Raw genomic sequence first — 16,600 nt, 5'->3', positions numbered from 1 at the left:
AACTTTCACTACATATATATGTAGCAGCAGGAGCTACGTTTTCTGTTCCGAGCCAGTATCACCCCCTAAATGAGAACTGATAGCACACAGGACCGGGCGAGCGAATATTAATCCATTGCTATTTTTTATTTCTGATTTTCGCTAGAAGATATCACGTTAACTATCGAGGAGTGGTGAAAAGCGCTTTACTCACTGTCAGAGGGAAAATCGGTGCATTGCTTGCCAAGTGTTTTATGGCATCTGTTTGCGCAGGGCTGTGTTGTGAAAGTAGTTTTGATAATATTTACAGCCTGGCTTCGTTTCATTCTATTCATCCTCTATGATATACTGCTTGATGCTTCCCATCGCATCGGTCACTGAATGGATATACCTACTACATATGCTGTTGTAATGTATGAAACACAGAGTGATCGGAGAGTAAAAAATGACGAACGAGATGCCTGATAGCGGTGCTCCTCTGTAGGATAAAAGTTGGTCGTACAGTTTTCCTCGTATCTGCGTTACTAAAATTAGAAATTTGCAATTGTGTTTATTTTTGAGTGAAACTCAGTAAGGAATTAGAGAGATAATCGTTTATAGTTTTGACGAAAATATTATATGATAAACATGTTCCAAATATTGTTACTTTTTTACGTGATTATACTACGACGCGTTTTACACAAAATCATTCAACAAGAGCTTTAGCTGTGTTCATTCCAGAAAATTAGTCGTTTTTTAATCTAAGTTGTTGTAGTTTTTACTCTTAGTTTGCATCTTTAATGTTTTACATCTTGGGTTATGCTTTTTCTAAAAATGATATTTATTATCTACCCAGGAGTCAGCAGAACCAATGACCAATTTTTTTGTCTTTGATATATAATTTTTGAAACAAATTAAGTTTCGATAATCCAACGGAGAAGCATAGTGTTTTTGTTAATTCCAAAGAAATGGATATCTCTGTCAGTAAAATGAACATTTTTATTATTTTTTCCAGGAACATATATATCCGTTGTATTTAAAATCAATACGCCGTGCTCTTCATTATGTTACCGATTATTTTTTAAATATTGTACATATCTCAAAAACAAAAATATATTTTTGTATGTTTTTGGTGTGTTATGTTATTTTTTCAATGAAATATATTGTTTTTTGAAACTTCGTCAAAGGCGGTATTTCTATCCGGTTAACCACTATTGAACACCCCGTCTGTAGCAGACTTCGCTTATTGCTGTTTTCCGTATGAAATAATTCGTAGTTAATGCCGCCATTTCACCTGCACTCTGTGGTAAGTAAGTTAGTGGTCGAGTGTCCATTCTATTCCCTACTTCAGCTAATGTCGTCGCTAAAATATCATCGGTCAGCTTCCGCACATCAGCGCACATTGCCTTCTTCACTGACTGCACAATTCTTTCCCATACGCCGCCCGTATGCGGTATTCCAGGAGGGTAGAAGTGTTAGAACTCGTCACACTTTTTGCGCAAGTGTTGTTTATTTTCGCCATTTTGACCATCTCATTATTATTTGTCCCTCTGAACTACATTTCATTTTCGCCATTCTAATCATTTCATTATCTACCACTATGAAGCACGTTGCATTGTATGAGAAAATTTCTCTAGGCTTGCAGATGAAACGAACTATGGGCATTTGGCAAGATTCAGCAGTTAAGCAATGTACGACTTCCAGATGCACTTATGAAATAGGAACGAGGTCCATCAATATAAAATGACGGAGAATGGTACAACGGACCATCACTTCTGTATCAACCTGTGCAACAGTGGCCGTCTACAACAGGGGGGATCTATTGCTGTCAAATTCCATACATGTGTGCGTTACCGCAAATGGTGTTTGGTCCATGATGTTTGTATTGTCATGGACCAAACGGCGTGTGATTGATTTCGAGCCAAGGGACTCGCAACTCTATTTTTGTCTGCTGCAGTTGACAGAAACTCAAACCCAAACACGCAGCTCAATTGTCGTTTGTATTGTTTTGATCCCGATAATGCATTTATCTGCTTTTTAGCGTAAGTAAAACAAACTAAGAAACTTTTCGAAAGCTACATATACAGGCAAGAGCAGCAAATCGGTAAGAAAAAAAGTAGCAAGAGCGGCATTGAAAATCATGGTCACCTGCCTGCCCCTTCACATGTGAGTTTCACAATTCCTTACCGATAGATCCCCCCTGGTCTACAAGGACAACGTTCGTTGAAACCAAAGAAGATGCCAGGGGTGTCGTTCTTTTCCACCAATCGTATGTAAATTAAGGTACCATTATGCTGTCGTAATTGGTCTATGGTTGTAGTTATAATCGTTTATTGCAGTGCTTTGTAAATAGCAATAGTAGCAACAGTAAGTAGCAGTAGCGATACAGTTTCGTCGTCCCGGTTAGAAAAACGAGATAGCTTAAACTTCTCGGCAGTGATGCCAGGTTTTGCAGAAGAATAATCCGTAGTTTTGCCATCTGTGTTTTAATCACAGAGGAAAGTGTTATACATTGTAATACTTAATCAAACTTTAAATCAAACTTTTGATTTAGATAGAAGTTTGACCGATATTTGTTCTTCATATAAAGTGTTTCACAGTTTTGTTAAAAAGTGACATTTTTTATCGCATAGGTATTCTTGATTGCATTTGAAACAATTTAAACTTTTTTGAATCGAATGTTCATAACAAGGTGAGTTAAAATAGGTGATCTAGTTTTCACAGTTTGTAGAACAGAAGTGCGCGGAACGATTGGTTAGCAACCATCGACGTTGTTTATACATTCAACAGTTTCCGCTTTGAAAATTTCGGTGATCGTCAAGGGTAACTCAGCGGGGGTGAAAAACAAATTCGAACATCAGAAAATCTCTCTTGACTAAGCTTGGTTCATAATACAATTCAAATTTCCTCTATACTATTCAAGAACGCATAATCTTGACTTTCGTCATTCGCCTTTCGCTTTATTTTTCCGAATTCTTGTATTTTTCGTCGTTTGGTTATTTTGTATTTTGTCTTTAATTTTTCGTTTTTTTTTTTGCTAAGTGTACTGTACACCATCAAGTTTTCCGCCGTTCCTGTCATCTTCTTGTCGTTTTTTGTTTGTTTTAATGTGATTATAGTCACTTTAACAGCTTGGGTCGTTCGTGGTTTCTGTGGGACTGGAATTTGAACCCGAGTCATCGGCGTGAGTGATATGAATGCTAACCACTACACCGTGTTGACCCTTCGTTTTTAGTTGTCTTTTGACGTTTTTTTGGCCGTTTTTCGTTATTTTCAACATCTGGTATTCCATCATCGTCTTTTTGTCTCTTTTCAGTGATTTGTTTGTTATTTTTTATTGCTGTTTGTGGCGTTTTTGTTTGATGGCATCGTCATTATAGTGTCTTTTTTGGCGTAGCCTGTCACTGTTTTGCTGACTTTTAATTGTTTCTCCAATGCCTTTAGCCAAAGACTACATCTATTTACAGTCTTTTCGTCGTTTTGTACGACTCTTTTGGCATTTTGTGGCTGTATGTAACGTTTTTAGGCATTTTTTACCTGTATTGTTGTCGTCTTTCGACTTTTCGCCTACTTGTCTTCACTTCTTCGTCATAGCTTTTCGCAAGCATTTCACTGCCTGTTCGACGATTATTTGCGGTCGTTTCATTGTTCTTTCATCGTCTTTTCGTCACCTTGCATTATCTGTTCGTCAAATTATAATTTTCTTTAAGCAAAATTTCAACTTTAATGCATATCTCAAAAACTATCCCACTTTAAATTTTTCTGACCACATTTTCGGATTCAGCAACCAATTTTACATAAAAAATCACCTTCGGCTTACTGAGTTCAAGCTTTTTGTTTTATTTTGTTAACTAGTGTTATCGTAGCTTTTTCGGTCGTCTTTTTGTAATCTCTTTACTGTCTTTTCGCCGTATTCGTCGTCACATTGTCATTTTTCTGCTATATTTTTATTGTCTTTTCATGGTATTTTTGCCATCTTTCCATCGAATTTTCGTTTCATTGCATTTTGTCGACTTTTCATTGTCATCTTTTTACCATCTTTCGTCGTGTTTATTGCCAAGACAACAAAATTATCTTATGTTTTTGTTGTCGTTTCGATGTTCTTTCGGTGTCTTTTTGATGACGCCATCTTTTCGTAGTCTTTTTTGCATGTTTTATCGTCTGTTTGACAGTTTTTAAATGTCTCTTTCCCATTTTTTGTCGTGTTTTTTTGTTGCAGTTTTTTGTCATCTTTTTGTCATATTTTTGCCATCTTTTCTATTGACCATTCCATTGATTTTTTGCCATCACAGTTCCATTGACTTCTATTCACAGTTTCGTCAACATTCTGCTGTCTTTCGCCGTCTTTTCTACTTATTATAGGGGAATGTCGTCGTGGTTGGGCCGCTTTTTCGACATTCGCCCGTAACTTCCGTTTCAAAAAGAATTTTTAAAATCTAAATATATCGTTGGAAAGGTCTAAGAATAAGCTATATTTCTGGAAAATCTTGAACTGATTGCTTAAAAAATTATAAAGTTATAGACATTTACGTGAAGACAAAAAATGTTGTCATACTCGGGCCTCGTTGTACAGGTTGGGCCACCGCTCTTAATCTAAGAAATACTTATTGAAATTCTATGTAGAGACATCAAAAGAATGAATTCCGCGAGCAATGGCCTTATTAGTATAAATATCCTATTTTTAATAATATCTTTGCGAAATTTTTGGTGATCTTGTAAAATCAATATTACTACAATCGCGTTTCCCGAAGTGTACTACTGCAATGAAAAATCAACAACAATCTAGGTTTTTATTATACTAATTTTGCTTTATTTCATCACATTTCCTGCGACTGACGTTTTCTAGCCAAAAATTGCGCTTCTGTGCTTAAAATTATGGTGGCCCAACCATGACTACACAAGTGGACCGACCTTTACAATAAGCGCTTTTGTGGCATTTACCCCCTTACCCCCTTACGTCCTAACTGAACGGGATTTTTCAATATCCTTCGAATAGAGCACAACACACTTAATAAATTTTCAATATTTATTCCGATAATTGCTTTTCATGAATCATTTCTTGAAGAAAAGTTAACTGCACCTGCAAAACTTTTTTTTTATTGATTCAATCAGTGAATTCAGTACGCGTGTTTTGAATACACGATTGAAACTCACAATATTGTGAAAAGTTAGCTGTCACAGTAAGAAGTTTTACATTGCTTGTATATACGTATCACGAGTTACTAAAACTGAAAAAATCGTGGTGGGCCGACCATAACGGTGGCCCGACGATAACGGCATTACCCTAGTCATTTTTTCGTCGCTTTCTGAAGGATTAAATGTTCAAGAGTTTTTATTTGTCGCGTGAAAAGACCATATTGAACATTAATGCATATAGGGTACGGGAGGGCATTTTCAGCATGTTTCTAAATTCAGGCTATTTGCCTTTTCTTTTGCCAATAAAAGTACTTTGTCGACAAACAATTTTAATATGTCAGAACTTCAAAACCACCTGTTCTTCCACTAGAACTAGGCCATAGGCTGAAAAAATAGATGCCATCGCTTAATGGGTTGAAAATACCCTCCCGTGCCCTAGAACAAAGATTCCATCTACTAGATTATAAAGAACAACCTTATTCGCTTGATTTTGAAGTTTTGAAGTCAAAGCGAAAAATGGTACTTTTTATTGACAGCATTACAGCAATAAAGCAAATCTTCCATTTTTAATACACTTCTCATTAAAGAAAAGTATTCTATTCGCTTTTTTCTCTCAGAAAGAATAAAGTTATGCTTTTCGGGATATTATTCATTGCATGTAGCGTATTCGTACTTTTTGTCACTAAATGAAACTTTAAATCTTTTCGGCAAAGTTTATCAAAATCCGTAGATTTGAGCACTTGATCCATAGGTCCGTAGAAAATTCCTAAATCCGTAGAACTACGGATAAATCCGTAGTGCTGGCATCACTACTTCTCGGTCGGTGGTTTGACAATAATCGAAGGAAGAGGCATAATTTGTGTCTAAAAATATAACTCAACCCGCCAGTGTTGCTGAAATTTGAAATATGTTGCACACTTAATAATGGGGTTGTGGAGTCTTCTTTTTATCCAGTCCGCTGTGGTTGAAAGATTCACCAGTACCGGCGCTCCACAAGGCCTGAGAAGAGAACTGGGTTCGAATCCGGTTATTATAATTGGCTCCGATTATAACTTGTTTTGATCCACGAATCCCCCCATCTTAGGTAAAAAGGGCTCGCATTTGTTCAAAATAGGTAAATATGTATGATTCAAAAATTTCATGAAGAAGCTTTAATATATCATAAGCACGAGCCATAAAATATTTTCGTTCCATCGCATAGGGAACCTATTTTAAGCAGCCTAAGCGGGTCACGGATTGCTTTAGCTTATTTTAAGCGATGGGTTGAATAAGTGGGGGATTCATACCAATCATAGCATACTAATCTTCTAGTTAGCTTAAGTGCTTCAAGTTGTTAGCGCTGAAAGTCACTATTATTAAGCTGAATTTCTGATTTTTTACGTTAAAAATTGAGGCGTTGGAACCGATTATAATTAGCCGGAATATATTTAAACCATCAAGGAACTTCCTTAAGCAGACCTGTAAATGAATTGCAAATTTGTTCCAAATTATCACTGTTATAAGCTCGCGACCATGACGTTAAATTATGCAAGCGATCCCATGTCTACTACAATACGGTATGTGAAAATTGAGTGCTTGACTTTTAGAAATGCTGTAATCAGTGCTGAAAGTAGTGTAAGTTTTCTGATAACAACTTTTAATTCGTCATATTTCTTGTCGAAAACATGGTAAATTGTGCTTGTATGAATGACAACTATGGTTAAATAGTTCAAGACGATATTCTTATGCTTAAAATTTTCAAGCGATTATAACAGGTGACCCCTGATTAATTGGTTCCTTACCCTAATTGATCCTTTCGTTATTCATTTCGTGTTATATGTAGAAAGTTTCTGTCGAATAAAATTCAATTTGTGACAATACAGGTATAGGGTAAGAACCCCACAATTCGCCCCCATACCAGAATTCGCCCTCCCATTGGTATTCCCGTGATTAAACTCAATATATAGTTGAAATATAAGTTGTTAGTTTAATTTATATTCAATTTAACTCAGTTTTCAGTTATTTGAATAGAATTCGTTGTGTTGTTTTATGTATTTTAATGATTTAATGTGGTTTGAAAAATAGGTATTGTATTTAAGACGCGATTTTTCCATTTTCAAGAACGAGCACGAAAAATAAAATTGAGGAAAAGTAATGGAAAATCGTATCTCTTTGCACTTTTTTCGCATCAATTTGGTTATATCTGTTTCAAATTTCATAATTGTGCTTTTATTTTAATATTTTATCGCAATTCTGCTGAAAATAGAACATAAATGCACTGGGCGAAAACTGGGTATTGTAAATCATATGAGTTCCAAAATTCGCCCGGGTCGAGTCTGTATATACTTAGCCGAACTTACTGCGTGAACCAGTTTTCGCCCTCATCTATCAAATATATGCAAATATACCACACATAAGCAAAAGCAAGTCACAATCGATTAGTTTGTTCGCTGATTTATGTTTATCAAAATGGTGTGTAAAAGTATAGAATAAATAATATTTTGATGCAGAAAGCACATCATATTCATTTAAATTCATCTAACAAACGAATTACCTGCTAAACATGGGCTAATGGGGTTTAGCGAAATGTTGAATTAGCAATAATCGGCATCGAAATTGATGATAAGATTAAAACCGCACGAATTAATAAGACGCGCATAATATTCTTAAAAATCACAATTTTTCTTGTCATGAGAATAAATCTGACTATTGAAAAATCACACGAAAAATCCGTCTACTATTTTAAAGCATATAAGCGCAATAAAATTGTTGTCATGAAAAGTATTTAATGTGGAATGCAGACAACAAAGAAATAATCGTGGTGATAAAATAGAATATTTCGATAATATCATGAAAACTCTAATATCTTAGCATTACAAACCCGGTCTAACCAAAAATGCTAGTTAAGAATTCCAAGTTATGTCCAAAAATATCCTAGTTGAGTAGGTAAGATGGGTATGCTTACCAGTTACCAGGAATATTTAATACAGTAAACCGGCATACCCATTTACAGACAGTAATTTACTAAACAATTTTTTTTCTTCAACTTTTTATTGACTATATAGCAGTTAAGCTTAGTTATTTCTTGGGGAAGAAGTTAGGTTGTGGATTCGAGTCTCACCTTCGATTAGTCAATATATATAGCCCAATATCAAGATTTTCCAGTTCATCTAATTTTTTATTGTTCACAGTAAACATTTACTCTTTCCCAAAAAAATACTAAACAATGATATAAGTAATCATTAAGGTTATTTAAACTATTAAAATAAACATTGTACCATTCTGTAGGCACTGATATCCCACATATCAATAGTGAAAATGAATTCAGCAAAGGACCAGAAAAAGCACCAACAGGACCATTCATTTTAAATATCTTTGACGAGTGGCAAAAGCCTTATTTTACTGCAATGAAAATAAACATTTAGTAAAAACCCACCTTCTCTGTGTTTTTTAGTTTTACTGAATCAGGTATCAGGAGGTGATGATGATCAGTTTATTTCAATTTAGCTTTACATTTAACGAATTCCTGATACAATTTGATTGCCATATTAAGCACTGGATAGACATAATCTTAAAGTTAAATAATAGTAACAACAATTCTAACAAAATAATTGAGGTTATTTGGGAAATTTGCAACAAATAACAAGTGGGCGAAATCTGGGTCACATGGGGGACGAATTTTGGATCGCTATGGGCGAAATGTGGTACTAGAGGTTCCTGCACAAAATTGGGTTTTTTGCTATCAAATTTCAATTTTCGCGATTCCGAATAGCCAAAATAGATAGAATATTAATATATAGTCCTACTTGTCTGAGTTCAGGGCTGATTTTATAATAATATGGCGATTTATTCATTTTACAGCATAAAAACCTGATAAAAGGGGCGAATTCTGGGGTCGTTACCCTACACCTAACTAATTCTCTGCAATGGTATAAATTTGAGATACATAAAAGCAGAGATTATAATAGCGACAAGCTTTAAAAACATATGAGTCCTGAACAATCTCAGAACACTGCATCAACTGCCAATCTGATCAGTGGAAGAAAAGTTTAAAGCAAACTCGATTCTTCCAGACTGTTTCCTTCATCACGCGGGGATAAACTTTTCTTCACGGGACATGGAGCAAAACAAAAATCCGGACTCTGTGGTGAGTATGTTTCCAGCAGTATGAACTAATTGAACGACGGACTAGCCCGACTAAGGGACGGGAGAAAGGACTAGGATAATCGGTACAGTATTTTCGTAGCCGTGCCGTGGGGCATGGTACCGCAGATATGAGCGGGTTGTGATAAGAGGTGTGATATTGCGCTGAAGACTCGCCGGGAAGTTAAACAACGGTAAAGCGCCAAAAGCGCATTCAATTACGTTTCCGGACACTTTTCCTCGGTTTCGTTCGTAGAGATTTCACTCAAGGTTCGTCCATCATCTAGCTTTTCAGCTGCAGATTTAGTTTCGATCGACGTCGATGGTGTGGGATCACAAACGGGAAAAGTTGGATAATGCTTTGCTGCTGCTGCTTTGGCTTGGTTGGAGTCTCTTGTGGCAAATTTTTCACAAGTTTTTCACGCTGTTTCTCACTCTTTTTTTTTTGTTTCCTGCTCGCTGTACAGTTTGCTGTTTTCCTCGTGGTCATCAAATATATAACGGGGTAGGTAGAAAGCAAAGTTATGCACGGTAGAAGCTGATCTGGGATAAGGAAAATTGAACAGCTGCGGAATCTGCATAGAGCTGGAATGTTCTCCCGTAACCTTTTTTTGCGATAGTCAGCTGCAGATTACAATTCAGTGTACTTGTTTTAAACTTTCACTGCAGTGAACGCTGATGTAATTTCAGGAAAAAAAAACTATGAAAGCTCGAAATTTACTTCACAGTGATTTTCTTTTTTAATATTATTTTTTGAGAGTGGAAATATACATAAAATATTTTCATACTCATTCTTTATGGCCAATGCACAGCAACAGGCAGAAATTATGTGAATAGAAGTTTTTATATTTGCGGTTAAGTTAATTTACTTGTTTGTCACAAAAATTTGGCTTCAAATTTATTTATAATCGACAGAGGTGAACCAGCAACTGGTTAAAAATGTCTGGATTAAAGATTGTAATTCTGTCTGACCCACAACCAAAACTTTTATAACATTAAAGCAAAAAAAAATACTGCGACTAGATTTTAATTTCAATATATGTGAGATGTGTATGTATCTCCTTTAAAACTGAATCTGGTCAGTCTAAATGCTAATATGGTGCATAAATATTATTCGTTTTATTACACCGACCAATCCAAACGTGCTCGTGTTCGAACTTTTATTCATGGTTAAAAGATATATCCATAATACGCCAAACCCGGATCCAATTCTGACTTAAGAGCCTATTTTGTAGAAAGAATCGAAATATTACCAGAGACTTTCAATGATACCCTCTGAAGACGAGTAAATAAATTCACGAATAAGTCTAATATACCGGGAGATTAGATTTTATTCTCATCATGAAACCGTTCACCGGAGTCCGTTACGAAAAAGGACTGGTTTCGTAAATATCGGCGCCAACATTTGACTATTGGACGCGATGGACTGTTGACAACAAAGTACGATAGATAATTTTTGTGGCTGAAATCTAGAAACAGTGCAATCCAAAAAAAAAAAAAATAAACCGAATAAAGCTTCATAATATTAATGTAATCAACAATAAGTAGTTGCTACCGACTACTACAAATGGCGAACATCTATTTCCTTTCGTTCTGATTTCACCAAGTCCAATAAAGTTGTAAACAACTAAATGAACAACAAAAAAGTACCTACTTCCAAAAACGAATGCAAATCAACCTACCGAAATCCACTCTGCTCCAAGTAGTGACAATCAGCCATGACTGACACCCGAACCGTCATGTTTACGATGTTGTCCAATTTTCCGCCAAATATCACGCGACACGAAATCTAGATAAAGTAATAAGTCCACCTGCTTTTGGGAGAATGAAAATTGACTCCCTTGCCGGGCGGCGCTTCTTCCACTACAGACTGCTGGTGCTGACTGCCACCGCCGTCGCCGCCGTAGAATTAACTGATTGCTCCGCTACAGATTGCTTTTTCATCGCCGATAACGCCTCGTCTAGGAGAGCGTACGGATAGCAACAATGTGCAACTATTGTTACGCGCCCGACCCAGGAAAACCTAATTGAAAAATAATTATTCATGTCGGTTCCCGCACCGGTTCAACCTCCCGTCAAGTAACTGCTGGAAATTGAGTTGTATTTTTCTGGTTCGAACGTAGAGAAAAGGATCTGAAATATGCAAATCTCGGTACTTCTGGTAGCGAGTAATTTAGCTCGGACTATTCATCCGCCGCCACCCACATCACTCACTGGACGGCGGGCGGCGGGTGCCGGTTGAACTAGTCGAGTAGCAGCGACTGGCGTAGTGGCGTGTCTGCAGGAGGGGCAGAATACCTCCAGCACTGGAACTATGGCACCGCACCAGACTATTGTTATGGAAATGTCATGAATTCCAATTTAGCTGTTATTATGAAGAGGGATAATAATAATGACATTTTAAATACCTTGCTAGGGTTTCCCGGACTGGACGGGCTAAGGAAACTGTGCATATGGCAATGGCTGGTGTATTATGCAATGCACCGAAAACTCCGTGCAGCATTTAAGTTAGTATCTTCTTATTATAAATCCACGAATCTATGATAGTTTTCTAACTGAGCCATCTCAGAAGTTGTTGAATTTTTTTTGAAGGTAGATAATTATCATGTGACCTATAAATCTTCCATATATCGCAAGATTTAAAGGAAAAATGTTTTTCGTGTATGTTACATGGTAGAATTTAATTGGAAAGTTTTCTTTTTTATTCAATTTCAGGTTTCGTATTCGAAGCAAAGCAAAGACGTGGGATTACACGTCCTTTTTTAAGACTTGATCCTTCTTTATCGACAGATTTCGCAGCAGGGTATTAAAGTACAGAATAGTTACGGGGCTAGTGCAAGAATCCTACTGACTCTATCTAGCAGCACCGCCTAGCCGAGATTCGAACATACTACGTATCATATTCTACTAAGACGCTTCAAAACTTCCATCTATACCTATAAAAATGGATTTCTGTCTGTCTGTCTGTCCCTAGGTTCCTTTTAGAATCGAAAACTACTGAAACGATCGGCGTGAAATGAAGGGGTTTTTGGGGCATGTAGGGGTTTTGGGACCAGGAAAGGTTCTCTCGATGGCAAAAGATGGCCCCCCCATACAAATCTATGCCTATAAAAATGGATTTCTCTCTACCCTATGTTCCTTATAGAATCGAAAACTACTGAACCGATCGGAGTGAAAATTTGCATGTAGGGGTTTTTGGTGCCAGGGAAGGTTCTTATGATGGTTAGAGACCCCTCCCTCCACTAATAGGGGGGGCTCCCTTACAAATGAAACACAAATTTCTGCATAACTCGACAACTAATCAAGCAAATGGAACAAAATTTTACATGTGGGTGTTTTTGGAGACAAGAATTTTTTCTATGCTGAATTGAGACCCCTCCCCACTTTAGGAGGGAGGGCTCCTATACAAATGAAATACAAATTTCCTCATAACTCGAGAAGTAATCAAGCAAATGGAACCAAAAATGGCATGTGGGGGGTTTTGGAGGCAGGATTTTTTTTAATGATGGTTTGAGACCCCTCACCCCTGTGGTAGGGGGATAAGGACTCTCATACAAATAAAACAGAAATTTTTGCGTAACTCGAAAACTAATCGAGCTCGAGAAATTTTAGACTCACCAAAAACTATCAATAGTAACATTAGATAATTCAGCGCGAGACGGCCACAGGCCGCGAGTGCTGCCGTCGGAAGCGCCGGCCACTGTGGGGGCAGCCCCCCGTAGAGATCACATCTATCTAGGTTTATTTATTTTCCTAGATCTACTCTATTACTTTCCTTCAGTTGGGTCACCCCTGCGAAATGGTACTTTCTACGAAAAGCTTTTCCGTGAAATGGTACATTCCGCGCAAGGTTTTTCGCGAAACGGTGTTCTTCGAAACTCTCTATTCCGCGTTATGGTCAACCGAGAATTGGTGTTCCGCAAAATGGTATTCGGCGAAATGGTTTGTAATGATGACGAATATTTAAATGCTATCCGCTTTATTTTATCTGGCTTAGCAATGGAAGGAATTGTTTTCTACTTTACTGTGAGGTAAATTTGTATATTAAAACAACCAAGAAACCCCAGAAACTTGCAAAACTCAAGATTGTGACAAAGGTCATCCAAGATTCACGATTTATGTACAACACAGTTTAATTTGTGGCAATACGAAGTTTGTCGGGTCAGCTAGTAAATAAATAAATAAATAAATGAACGCTTTCACGACACGACATAACCATAATCAAACATAACCAAACAACGAGCGATGATAGCTAGTTTGTAGCAGGCTAGTTGAGCGCAAGGGACGTTGCGAAGCACGGAAATTTATGAGACACAAACGCGTCGGGTAGGTTAACCGGATCACGCCAAGGAATTTCAAGTAGTGCAAGTCGGACGAATCTTTTCTGGATACGTTCAATCTTCAGTTTCCAAGACAGCTGATGTGGAAACCAAACCAAATTGCCATTTCCCAGTAGCGGCCGAATCAGAGAGCAATAAAGAGCTTTTAGGCAGTCCGGATCCTTAAAATCACGGGCAATTTTAGAGATACAGCCTAGCTGACGTGTGGCTTTTGATATCAAAGCAGTATGGTGTAAGTGAAAAGTGAGCTTAGAGTCAAGAACAACACCGAGATCACTTACAGAGTCGACTCTCTTCAGCCTCAATCCATCGACGTGGTAGTCAAACAATATTGGTTTTAAAATACGGTGAAACGTTATGACTTCGCACTTGGCAATACTGGTCACGAGCCAATTCTTCTGACGCTAACCAGCGAAATCATTTGGCAAAGCTTGCGGAGTACGACAATCTTCCAAGTTTCGAACTTCTAAAAACAGTTTCAGTTCAACAGCGTATACCAATCAGCATATACCGTCGTTGAAGAACAGCATGAATAATAAGGGGCCCATGTTGCTTCCTTGCGGTACTCCAGATGATTGTGCACTAACTGCGACAACCTCAATACCTAACATCAATTAGAGTTTGTACTGATTTTTTCGTTGTTATTTGGTAACGTGACGTTTTTAATTCGCTGTCGTGACCGGCGTGATCTAAATGCAAATGTTGTTTGGCATCCGAAATATTAATGTTAAGCCAGAAATATTATTACGATTGATTTCTTTTCATAGTCTATCCGAAAACGAGCCCTCTCCAAAACAAGCAACACTGTACCTACTAGAGAGAGGTTGATAAACTCCATTAAAACAGTGCCGTTGTTGTTCCGAACTTTCGCGCCGTGGCATGCAAACCCGATTTCGATTCTGGACACGTTCGTTTGTGCTATTGATTCCAAACTTATTATCCACGTCATTTCGGTGAACTTTGATCCAATTCGTCTTCCATGATTTGTTGCTTTGCCAGATTTTCGCTGGTGGAAAACCGATACCTCGCACTGGAGCACCACCAGCATCGGATTTATTTTCGACAGTAATCAAGCATTCGAAAAACGTACTTTATTTTGCAAACTCAATACCAGCAGCGGCAGGCAGGCAGGCAGGCAGCCGGTAGGGAGACACATGATAGCCGATACGCGACGATGGAGATCTTCGGTGTGAGTGGATAAAAAAACTAAATCTATTCCCCCGGGGTTGTTTGTCCATCAAATATTCTGCGCTGCTCAGATGGTATTCTAGTCTGCTTGTCGTAATGGAAGCCATCAGGTTGGTATACATCACAGGCAGACGACGATAGATATCTGCCAATTTCATTTTTTTTCTCACGCATTGAAGCCTACGTGTTATCGTCCTTTTCGTCAAATTTACATACACGGTAGTCGTTGTACCATGTGCCGTATATACACGCACGCATGAGGTAAAACATTTCCTGGGGACGCACAATCATTTGGAGCCTAGCAGTTGATTGACACTGGAGATCAAAAGAAAATTGTTCTGTCGTTCGACGACTACGAATACGCAGTCTACCTTCGTGATCGAAGCCCAGTTTTTCACGTGAGGACCGACCGTACAGAGAAAGTGTGACACAACGTTATCAAAAGGATACATCATATGGGTACTGCATGCAGCAGATCTACCGTCCTTCATGCGCAAGGATTCGTTATGGGCACAGAAAATTGGTTCCTACTAAGAGATAGTTTGTGTGTTATCCACTGAACGTGGGGCTCTTGATAGGATTGATAAAATTGATTCAGAGTACCAGTCTGTTCATGAGAAATGAGCACATGTTGATTTAAAAATGATCGCTTATAATTTCGGTAACGACGAATATTTCTGGTTGACTTATTTGGTTGAAACATGTTTCTCCTTCGAAATTTATCATTTATTTTTCAGCTAGTTGATAAAAATTACCAAAAATTATTTAGGATCCATTTACCTAATCATATTACTATTAAATTCAAGATATTCACTACATTAAATATTTACAAATACGATGTGGTTATCGAAATCATTTCTTTTCTGCGAGTATTTTGTGTGTGTTAGTAGCACAACTTTGGTTGAAGCTACAAGTATAGAACATGTTCGTAACAATTCCCATTTGATTAAGTACTTGATGTCAAAGATTGAAACTTGTAAAAAGCCTGAAAGATGCAGATGAAGAAAACAAAAACTGAATGACAATAATTTTTACCGTCACCGCCATATGCAGCGCCATTTGACACAGCCTGAGGCCTGTTAGGCTTTTTCGGTCGGTCGGTGCGGTGGAATGGGGCATTTTGTTAAGCGAACTGACAGGGCCAGGAATTGTCAAGCGGAGTCGTTGATTTGAATATAAATTGGTACGAATATAAAAATGTCGCCAATATACATGTACACACTTGCTGAATGTTCCGATGTGTGGCGGGGTAGGCAAGTATTTTCTCGTTCTTTTCCAGCTTAAAAGAGCTTTGAATGTCGGGAAAAACAGTATGCGTGAAATGATTTATGGGACAGAAAGTCGACTGCCACTGTTATGCTGCTGGCGAAAACATTCCATCAAGATGACTAGAAACTCTAACCAAAATTCGTGAGACAGTAACAGCAATGCTCTCTGTCGAATTGAAGTAGAAATAAATGTATGCAAGTGTGTGTATGTAATATTTACACCACTATTTGGTGTCGCTGTGAATGGTGTTGTTTGTAAGGATGCGAGGAACAGTTCCCAGTCTTCTAGGTGGGATGTTTTTGCTGCTAGGTCGAAGCGCGGCGGGCTTGTCGTCGAATTGTAGACCGAAGCTGCCTGCCGCCGTATGAATCCTGCGGTCGTAACGGGTGACAAGGGATGCTTGAATTTGATGAGACGTCTAATAATCTCTTGGGATGTGATTGTTATACTGCGGTACAAGAATTTGTCATTATTAAGAATTGTTTGTAGGAAAAAGCAGCTGTCATGGGGGCAAGCAATGTGCAAAAAAACCATTTAGCTGATTGAACCTTTTTATTTTGGCAAAAATAGTATCTACATACCTAGTA

The sequence above is a fragment of the Sabethes cyaneus genome, chromosome 2 (genome assembly GCF_943734655.1).
Source record: "Sabethes cyaneus chromosome 2, idSabCyanKW18_F2, whole genome shotgun sequence".
NCBI classification, from domain to species: Eukaryota; Metazoa; Arthropoda; class Insecta; order Diptera; family Culicidae; genus Sabethes; species Sabethes cyaneus.
The sequence above is the reverse complement of the archived record's forward strand: the minus strand, read 5'-3'. Positions refer to the sequence as shown.